Genomic DNA, 11,296 nt, shown 5'->3' on the forward strand with positions numbered 1-11,296 from the left:
GGATCACCTGAGGTCAGGAGTTCGAGAACGGCCTGACCAACATGGTAAAACCCCATCTCTACTAAATAGAAAAATAATTAGCCAGGCATGGTGGCACATGCCTGTAATCCCAGCTACTTGGGAGGCTGAGGCAGGAGAATGGCTTGAATCCGAGAGGCAGAGGTTGCAGTGAGCCGAGATTGTGCCATTCCGTGTCAAAAATAAATAAATAAATATAAAAAAAAATACACAGATCACGAGTGTACAGCTTTATAAATTTTGAAGCTACCTATGTAACTGGCACCCAGATCAGGAAACAGAAGTATCCCTTTGTTCTTCCAGTCACAAGCTACCATTATCTTGACTTCTAACGCTTTAGTTTAACCTGTGCTCATTTTTGTACTTCATGTAAACATGCCCCATTTGGTTTCTTTATCTCACTTGGTTTCTTTATTTGGTTTCTTTAGCTTGTGTCTGTGAGATCCATCCATGTTGTTTCGTGTAGCAAGCATTTGTTCATTCTTGCTGCAGGATCGTATTCCATTGTGTGATATGCCATGATTTGTGTATCCTTTCTCCTGGTGATGGACATTAGAATTGTTTCAAGTTTTTGGCTATTAAAAGCAGTGTAGCTAGCCAGGCACGGTGGCTCATGCCTGTACTACCAGCACTTTGGGAGGCTGAGGCAGGCTGATCACAAGGTCAGGAGTTCAAGACCAGCCTGGGCGATATGGTGAAACCCCGTCGCTACTAAAAATACAAAAATTACCTGGGTGTGGTGGCGTGTGCCTCTAGTCCCAGCTACTTAGGAGGCTGAGGCAGAATAATTGCTTGAACCCTGGAGGCGGAGATTGCAGTGAGCAGAGATCACGCCACTGCACTCCAGCCTGGGCGACAGAGGGAGACTCCGTCTAAAAAAACAAAACAAAACAAAAAACAGTGCCGCTACCAACATTCTAGTATTAGTCTTCTGCTGAATATACATATATGTGTGTATAGATGTGCATTTTTTTTTCTTTTCTTTTTTGAGATGGAGTTTTGGTCTGTCGCCCGGGCCGGAGTACAGTGGTGCAATCTTGGCTCACTGCAACCTATGCCTCCTGGGTTCAAGCGATTCTCCTGCCACAGCCTCCCGAGTAACTGGGATTATGGGTGCCCGCCACCATGCCCAGCTGATTTTTGTATTTTTAGTAGAGACCTGGTTTTACCACAATGGCCAGGCAGGTCTTGAACTCCTGACCTCAAGTGATCTGCCTGCCTCGGCCTCTCAAAGTGCTGGGATTAAAGGCGTGAGCCACCGCGCCTGGCCTATGTATGCATTTCTATTGGCTCTATACCCAGGAGAAGAACGGATGGGTCACAGCTTAGGAGTGGTTTAGCTTTGGGAGTTCAAGGTGTAATGGCTCCAAGCTCCCACATTCCACACTAGCAGGAAGTGTAGATTTATCTCTGGTTCTCCTCCAAGGGTATTGACACTGAGTCATTATGCATCTTAGTTCTCTTCTCCCTGAGAAAATTCACCTGAGCCTCCTTCTAGTTAATATCACCACAGCTGGTGTCTGGGGGTTCTGCAGCCCTCATTTCTATCAAAGCATCTTTGGAGGTTCTTGGGGCCACCACAGATACCAGGGCAGCCAGCACAAATCCCAGTGGCCAAGGATCAGTGAGCAGAGGCCCTGGGCTATTCCAGGGCTGGCTGCCAGGCCCTGTCCATTCCCAGCTGTGTTAAGTTGACTATCCGTCCTCCACTCTGGTCCTCCTTGCTTTTTGTCTACACTGTTGTTTTTCCAAGTGTGGCCCCCTGACTAGCAGCATCAGCATCTCCCGGGAACTCAGTAGAAATGCAGAACATCAGGCTCCTCTTCCGACCTGAATCAGAATCTGCATTTTAACAAGATCTCCAGGTGATTTGTGTGCACATTTGGCTTGATCTGTGCTAACTATAATACCTCACTAATAGTGAGGCTCAGCTGTGCCTCATGCTTTTCAGACAGCAGGGGTTAATAATCTCCTTACATCCCTCTCCTTCATGCCCCTTGTCATACATTTCTAGAGCTCACCTCCCAGGGAGAGTTTGCCCATCTTTAAGTTATTTTGCAGGCAGGTGTTAGGGCTTCCCCACAGCCTGTGAGTGTTCCAGTGCTGCAGTGGCCTTCCATTTCTTTTGCCTGTCTAGAGCCTTGCCCTTCTAAGTGTGTTCAGTGGATCAGCAGCATGGGCCTCACCTGGGAGCTTTTTAGAGCGTCAGAATGCCAGGCTCCATCTTCAGACCTACTGGATCATAAAGCAGGACAGGTGAGCCCCTAAACTGGGGCTTAGCTGCCCTGCATTATGAGTTTTTGGCTTTGCCCAGGAAAGAATTTAAGGGTGAGCTGGTGGTGTTAGACAGCGACTTTTACTGAAGTGGCAGTGCACAGCAGCAGCAGAGGCACAGTTCCTTGAGGGGCAGGGCTACCCCACAGGCAGTGTGCCCAGAGGAGCGGCTCAGAGGCAGTTCTGCAGTCATATTTATACCTACTTTTAATTACATGCAAATTAAGGGGTGAATTTTGGAGACATTTTTAGGAAAAAGGTGGTAACTTCTGGATCGTTGGGTGGTTGCCATGAAAAGGGGTGGTAACTTTCAGGTGTTGCCATGGCAACGGTAAACTGACATGGCACACTGATGGACATGTCTTATAGAGGGATGCTTTAGTCTCTTCCTGTTTCAGCTAGTTCTCAATTTGGTGTGGTGTCCTAGCCCCACCTTTGGAGTCAAGTCCCACCTCCTACCTCAATCAGAACCTGAGTTTTTCCAACACGAGCTCTAGGTGATTTGATTGCACAGTAAAGTCTGAGATGTGCTGTTTACACCACTGGTTCCTCACCATGGCATTAGGATCATTTGGGGAGATTTAAAAAGCCAACAACTCAGTGTTCCTGGCTTAACTTAGAGTTATGGTTCCTGCCCTTGACTGCACATTGGATCACCTGAAGCTTTAAAAGCCATGGGTGACCAGGCGCAGTGGCTCACGTCTGTAATCCCAGCACTTTGGGAGACTGAGGTAGGCAAACCATCTGAGGTCAGGAGTTTGAGACCAGCCTGGCCAACATGGTGAAACCCTGTCTCTACTGAAAATACAAAAAGTAGGCCAGGTGCAGTGGCTCACACCTGTAGTCCCAGCACTCTGGGAGGCTCAGGTGGATGAATCTCCTGAGGTCTGGAGTTCAAGACCAGCCAGCCTGGCCAACATGGTGAAACCCCATCTCTACTAAAAAAATACAAAAAAATTAGCTGAGCGTGGTGGTGGGAGTAGCTGTAATCCCAGCTACTCAGGAGGCTGAGGCAGGATAATCGCTTGAACCTATGGGGCGGAGGTTGCAGTGAGCCGAGGCTGTGCCATTGCACTCCAGCCTGGGCAACAAGAGCGAAACTCCATCTCAAAAATAAATAAATAAATAAAATAAATAAAAATAAAAATTAACTGGGTGTGGTGTGCATGCCTGTAATCCCAGCTACTCTGGAGGCTGATGCAGGAGAATCACTTGAACCCAGGAGGCGGAGGTTGCAGTGAGCTGAGATCACGCCATTGCACTCCAGCTTGGGCGATAAGAGCAAAAAAAAAAAAAAAAAAAAAAGCCATGGATGCCCAGGGCCACCCCTAGAACTGGTTTGAATTGGCCTTTCCCCCGTGTTCTTCAATGTAGACAGCAACTCCTGCCTCTAATTCCATCAGGGGCCACCTTGTGACTTTTCCTACCATAATGGCTTTCATTTCACAAGTCAGGGGGCCAAAGAGATGAGCTTGACTGTTGCCAAGGATATCTGCCTTTGCTCTTCATGCAGGAACTGGGGAACTAACCCTGCAGGGGTTCAGATTTCTTGGGCTACTGCAAGACAGACTTTGGTCAAAGCTCCATTAACTTACTATCTACATGGTCCCCACTGTGATCAGTGTTATTTAATCTCTGAAAGGTTTTTATCCACCCCTAGTGAACAATCATACAAATACTTTTGTAGAAGGAAGATGTTTACAAAACAAAGCATGTGGATCAAGTGTACCCAGCCTTCCTTTTATTCAAGAGGTTCTGGGACAGTGAACTTATCCAGATTAATCAATTTCACGGGGTATGCCATATTTATTTGTCTGCATGTCTATTTCCTTAAACTTGCCATTTTTTGTCCTTGCACAGTTATTATGTTACAATATATTCTCCACCATCAAATTTTCACACTGCCAGGATTCAATAATAAAGCTTAGCAATGCCTGTGAGGCATGAAGATTACCTTCTGAATCATCAAAGAGAGATTTTTTTTTGTTTTTTTGAGATGGAGTCTCACTCTATCACCCAGGTTGGAGTGCAGTGGCCTGATCTCAGTTCACTGCAACCTCCGCTTCCTGGGTTCAAGTGATTCTCCTGCCTCAGCCTCAGGAGCAGCTGGGATTACACGCATGCAGCACTATGCCTGGCTTTTATTTTATTTTTTTGGATTTTTAGTGAGGATGGGGTTTCACCATATTGGTCAGGCTGGTCTCGAACTCCTGACCTCAAGTGGTCCGCCCGCCTCTGCCTCCCAAAGTGATGGGGTTATAGGCGTAAGTCACCGCGCCCAGCCTGAATCGTCAAAGAGAGATTTGATTAGGAACCATTGCTATATCCTAAGTCTCTTTGGTCTATAATTCTTTCTCCTTTTTACTTCAACTTTTTTTTTTTTTTTTGTGACAGGCTCTTGCTCTGTTGCCCAGTCTGGAGTGCAGTGGCGTGATCATGGCTCACTGCAGCCTCCATCTTCTGGACTCAAGCCATCCTCCCACCTCTGCCTCCTGAGTAGCTGGGACCACAGGCACGCACCACCACACCTAGCTAATTTAAAAAATTATTTGTAGAGTCAAAGTCTCACTATGTTGGCCAGGCTAGTATCTAACTTCTGGGCTCAAGCAGTCCTCCTGACTTGACATCCCAAAGTGTTAGGATTACAGGCATGAGCCACTGCACCTGGCCTTTCTTCAACTTTTTATACTGAAACATAGCATACAGAGTGCAGGACAGTTCTCCTGGTGGCCTTGGACCAACCCAGCTCTTCCCCCTTTCTGGCTTATAGTTCTCAAAATAACTTGAATGTGCTGGGAATGCAACATCCTGTGATAAGGAGGGATTCGCTACAACTGCCTGCGCTCTGTTCCAGTCCCCATCAGAAACAGGATGTCCTGGCTGGGCTCGGTGGTTCATGCCTGTAATCCCAGCACTTTGGGAGACCGAGGTGGATGGATGACCTGAGGTCAGGAGTTCAAGACCAGCCTGGCCAACGTGGTGAAACCCTGCCTCTACTAAAATACAAAAAATTAGCCTGGTGTGGTAGTGGACACCTGTAATCCCAGCTACTCAGGAGGCCAGGCAGGGAAATCGCTTGAACCTGGGAGGCGGAGGTTGCAGTGAGCCGAAATCGCACCACTGCACTCCAGTCTTGGCGACAGAACGAGACTCTGTCTCAAGAAAAAAAAAAAAAAAGAAAGAAACAGGATGTCCTTCAACACTGTAGTCCAGTGAATCATGTATCTCCGGGGTATAAAGCCCAGGGTGGGCTGCTTCTTGGGGGCCCTCAGTTGCAGTGCAAGTGGGGCATGCACAGTTGAGACGCCTTCTGCCCCAGGCTGCTTTCCTGAGCCTTAAGTGACCAGCTCACAATGAACCCTAGGCTTCTGTTATCCCTTGGTGCCTATCTGTAAGTAATAGATCCTCTTCAGGTAACTTGTTGCATATGTGAATGTTTTGTCTCACTGGACTCAGATAAGTTGGTAACTAAGGGCACAGTGAACTTGTTTCACAGAGATAATTACTCAAAATATAAATGTATGATGAATTAGCAGAGTAAACAGCTTTGTACCATGAGGCAGGCAAAGAAATGAGACATGGCCAGCACTACCAAAGCCCCTTTCATGAAACGTAAGTTCCTCCCACTTTGCAAAAGGACTTGACTTCTAACACTATCATTTTTAATTTGTTTGCCTATCGTGAACTTTCCATATTTGGAATCTCACAGAATGTGTTCTTGGAAGCTTGGTTTCTTTCGTGAAGCATTATATTCATGAGATGCATTATGTTGTTGTGTGCGGTAGTAGCTCATGCATTTTTATATATGATACATTTTTCTTATCTGATCCTTTTTTTAATTTTAATTTTAATTAATTAATTTATTTTTTTGAGATGGAGTTTCACTCTTGTTGCCAAGGATTGCAATGGCGTGATCTTGGCTCACTGCAACCTCCGCCTCCTGGTTTCATGCGATTCTCCTGCCTCAGCCTCCCAAGTAGCAGGGATTACAGGCACCTGCCACCAGGCCCGGCTAATTTTTTTTGTGTTTTGAGTAGAGACGGCGCTTCCCCATGTTGGCCAGGCTGGTCTGGAGCTCCTGGTCTCAAGTGATCCGCCCACCTCGGCCTCCCAAAGTGCTGGGATTACAGGTGTGAGCCACCACGACATTTGGGTTGTTTCTAGTTTGTGGCTATTATGAATAAATATTGCAATGAGCATGCTTGTCACATGGTGCACATGGGAACATATATATATATATATATATATATATTTTTAAATGTGTAAAAAGGCTTTATTTGCAGGGAAGCAGGAATTTAATCAAAGAGGCCAAATCCCATGTCATCGTCTGACTCTTCAGACCCCTCCTTCTTCTCATCTTTCTTCTCCTCTGCTGCAGCAGGCGTGGAGCCAGCAGCAGACGCTGCAGAGCCTGGGGCAGCAGAGACGGCCACAGCCCCACCGGTAGGTACACTGGCAAGCTTGCCAATACCCTGGGCAATGACGTCTTCAATGTTTTTTTCCATTCAGCTCACTAATAACCTTGTTGAGCCGGTCGTCGTCCGCCTCGATGCCCACGCTGTCCAAGATCTTCCTGATATCCTTGACGCTGGGGGAGGAGTTACCCCCGAGGGCAGCCAGCAGGTAGGAGGCGATGTAGCGCATCGGGGGCCCCGTCTGCGGTGTCGGAGAGGCCTCACGCGTGCGACCTTGGCGGTGTCAGGGAGGGAAAAAAAAAACGGGAACACATTTTGATTGGTATGTGCCTGGAGGTGGAACTGATGGTTCATAAAGTCACTTCAACTTCAGGTGATAATTTGAACCAGCTTCCCAAAGTAGTGGTACCAATGGACATACCCTCCTGCAGGTATAAAACTGTCTGGACTCTGTTCTAGTCCCGTTCAGAAACAGGATGTCCTTCAATATATTAGTCCAGTGAGTCATGCGGCCCTGGGATATAAAACTTACCTGGGGTATAAGAATTGTGAAGTGGTCATCCAAGGCTCAGGAAAGCTGCCTGGGGCAAATGGAGCAGGTATGAGACTTCCAGTTGTTCCCCATCCATTCTTGGAATGTCCCCATCCTTTCTTGTCTGATTTTAGTATCAAAGTTTTTCTGGCCTCATAACATGAATTTGGCAGTGTTCGCTCTTTTTTCAGTCTTTGAAAGAGTTTGTTTAAAATTGGTGTTCCTCCCGGGAGGCAGAGGTTGCAGTGATGTGAGATCACGCCATTGCACTCCATCTCAAATAAATAAATTTGAGCAAACTCCGTCTCAAATAAATAAATAAAATAAAATAAAATAAAATAAAATAAAATTTGCATCCTTAGATGTGTGGATGGCATTCACAGGTGAAGTCATTTAGTCTCAGAAAGTTTTTTAAGTTGCAGATTTAATTTATTTCTTTATTATAGGATTATTCATATTTTCTTTTTCTTTCTTTTTTTTTTTTTTGAGGCAGAGTTTCGCTGTTGTTGCCCGGGCTGGAGTGCAATGGCACGATCTCGGCTCACTGCAACCTCTGCCTCCCAGGTTCAAGCGATTGTCCTGCCTCAGCCTCCTGAGTAGCTGGGATTACAGGCATGTACCACTGTGCCCGGCTAATTTTGTATTTTTAGTAGAGATGGGGTTTCTCCGTGTTGGTCAGGCTGGTCTCGAACTCCTGACCTCAGGTGATCCACCCGCCTCGGCCTCCCAAAGTGCTGGGATTACAGGCGTGAGCCACCGTGCCTAGCCCATATTATCTTTTTTTAGGAGAGATTTTGTACATTGTGTTTTTAAAGGAATTTGTTTATTTCACTAGGTTTTCAAATTTATTGGCTTAACTTCATCATATCCATGTATTATTGTTTTATGTTCATGAGTGATTTCTATTTTTATTTTTTAAAAAATTGACTCTATTTTCACTATATAAAAATTTTAATGATACGGAGAAATAAAATTTTAAAAAGAAAAGTAAGCAGATGATCTGTTAAATGGCAATTAAGCTAAACTGTGGCCTAAAAATGGGCTTATCAATAACTATGACTTAAACAATTGATTCAATTTGCTTAATTCTCTTATTAAGACATAGGTGATAAATCTTTCTGCTCATTTTAGTAAAATAAAATCTAAGGTGCAATTGATGGGTTTGGATTTTATCTTTAGCCCTTTAGTGTCATCTCTTCCTTATTTAATAGTTTAAAACTGAAATTTCTTGATTTTCATATGAGTTCACGATTCTTTGAGAATCCAAAGGGAATCAAAATTTTCTTATCCAGTTCCAGCAAAAGTAAGATTGCTCTAGGGAGAATATTTCTTAGAGTAGGAGCTCCATTATTTCAGTCCATTGTCAAGGTAATATTTTACAGAGACAAATTCCCAATCTGATTAATCATCACTTTGACTTTCAGTACCTAAAAATTAGAAGAATTTTGCAGTTGCGATTTACTATATACCTGTAAAATGTGAGCTAGACCTATCTAGTCGTGTCAGTGAAATTGTTTCTGCTGTCTTCTAACTATTCTATATGATAAACTGTGTTTGCCTCAGCCACAGATTTGAGTCAAACAAAATATTATGTAAATTATTCATTATAAACATAATTTGATTAACCACTTAAAATTTTAAAGTTCAATTCGTAGTAAAATCCTTTTCTTTTATTTTCTTCCATCATAAGCAGTTCTTCAAATTATGTTACTTCATGTAAATCAAAAAGTCTGTGATGCATCTTTTTTTTTTTTTTTTGAGACGGAGTCTTACTCTGTCACCCAGGCTGGAATGCAGTGCCACTGTGTTGACTCACTGCAACCTCTGTCTCCTGGGCTCAAGCAATTCTCCTGCCTCAGTCTCTTGAGTAGCTGGGATTACGGGTACCCAATACCATGCCCAGCTAATTTTTATATTTTTAGTAGAGATGGGGTTTCACCATATTGGCCAGGCTGGTCTCGAACTCCTGACCTCAGGTGATCCACCTGCCTTGGCCTCCTAAACTGCTGGGATTACAGGCGTGAGCCGCTGTGCCTGGCCAGATGCATTTTAATTCATGTTATTTTGTTCAGTCTTCTTTAGGTCTTCATGTCAACAGATGTTTGAAACCATTATCATGTCTTTAACTTCCTTTCTCCAAGCTGAGTGCCAAATCTTTACTTTTTTATATATAACCCATTCTTTTCTTTTCTCTTTTTTTTTCATCTTTTCTTTTCTTTCTTTATTTTTTTGAGATGGAGTCTCACCCTGTCCCCCAGGATGGAGCGCAGTGGCACAGTCTTGGCTCACTGCAACTGCTGCCTCCCGGGTTCAAGCAATTCTCCTGCCTCAGCCTCCTGAGTAGTTGGGATTACCAGCTCCTACCACCACACCCAGCTAATTTTTGTATTTTTTAGTAGAGATGGGGTTTCACCATGTTGGCCAAGCTGGTCTCAAACTCCTGATCTCAAGTGATCCGCCTGCTTCAGCCTCCCAAAGTGCTGGGATTACAGGCTTGAGCCACCACACTTGGTCTCAACTTTTATTTTAGATTTGGGGGGTAGCTGTGAAGCTTTGTTACCTGGGTATCTTAAAAGGAAAATAAATCTTGGAACTCCCAAATCACTAAGCCAAAGGGAAAAGTCAAGCTGGAAACTGCTGAGGGCAAACCTGCCTCCCATTCTCTTCCTAAGAAAGTTAGCTACTTAGATAATAAAGCTACATCCCCACGAGGAATTTCCTTGTGGACAAAGAACAGACAGATCTCAAAGTCATCCCTCCGCTCACTGAGATAAATCCTTATCTGATTGCCTCCTTTGGAAAGGCTCATCAGAAACTCAAAAGAATGCAACTGTCTCTTACCTATCTATGACCTGGAATCCCCCTCCCCAGTTTGAGTTGTCCCGCCTTTCTGGATGGAGCCAATGTACATCTTACATGTGTTGATTGATGTCTCATGTCTCCCTAAAATGTATAAAACCAAGCGGTGCCCTGGCTACCTTGGGCAGATGTCCTCAGAACATCCTGAGGCTGTGTCACAGGTGCGCATGCTTAACTTTGGCAAAATAAACTTCCAAAATTGACTGAGAACTGTCTCAGATATTTGGGGATCGCAATATACTGTGTGATGCTGAGGTTTGGGATATGAATAATAATTTTTAATTTTTAAACCCTTTCTCCCCTCCCTCCCCGGACTTCTTTCTTGACTATTGACGATTTCTCTTTTTCTCCTGTTCAAGCTCACCAGGAAATAATTGTACATTGTCTTAAAAGAAACAACTTTTGGCTTCATGATCCTCTCTTTTGTAAGTAGATTTTTAATTTTATTAACTTCTGTTCTTATCTTTATTATTTTCTGTTTTCTACTTTATTTAGGCTTAATGTACTGTTCTTTTTCTTTCTGAGGTGGGTGCTTGTTAATTTTGACTTTCTTCCTTTCTAACATGTGCCTTTGAAGCTATGAATTTTCCGTTAATCATGGCCTTGACTTCCTCCCATAAGTTTATTTTATTTTTATTTATTTATTTATTTTTGAGACGGAGTCTCTCTCTGTTGCCCAGGCTGGAGTGCAGTGGCGCGATCTCGGCTCACTGCAAGCTCCGCCTCTCGGGTTCACGCCATTCTCCTGCCTCAGCCTCCCAAGTAACTGGGACTACAGGCGCCCACCAGGGAGCCCGGCTAATTTATTGTAGGGGGTTTCACTGTGTTAGCCAGGATGGTCTCGATCTCCTGACCTCGTGATCCACCACCCTCCGCCTCCCAAAGTGCTGGGATTACAGGTATGAGCCATCACGCCCGGCCGTTGCTCTTCTTTCTAGTTTTGAAGCAGCGTCGTTGTCTGGGCTAAATACCCGAGGTTCGTAGTCTCATAACAAGGAAATTTGAGTATGTAGACACGCAAGAAGTGGGTTTAGGAGTTGAGGTTTAATAGGCAAAAGAAAGAGAAAGGAGACTAGAATAGCACTCTCTCCTGCCAGAAAGAGGGGCTCCCGAGTGGGACTTCGGCCCACAGCAAAGTGCTCTGGATTTTATAGACTGGCTTGATGAGGCGCTGTCTGATTTATAGCGCCCAAAGATT

At 44.6% G+C, this 11,296-nt stretch overlaps 1 pseudogene across 1 annotated transcript; it reads right to left on the reverse strand.

The window, feature by feature from the left end:
* Positions 1-6,541: 6,541 nt before the first annotated feature.
* LOC112633373 lies at positions 6,542-6,936 on the reverse strand (annotated as a pseudogene). The gene has a single exon (XR_003121516.1). The product of XR_003121516.1 is annotated as a 60S acidic ribosomal protein P2 pseudogene (transcript).
* Positions 6,937-11,296: the final 4,360 nt, after the last annotated feature.

Source organism: Theropithecus gelada, chromosome 10 (genome assembly GCF_003255815.1).
Source record: "Theropithecus gelada isolate Dixy chromosome 10, Tgel_1.0, whole genome shotgun sequence".
Classification (NCBI taxonomy): Eukaryota; Metazoa; Chordata; class Mammalia; order Primates; family Cercopithecidae; genus Theropithecus; species Theropithecus gelada.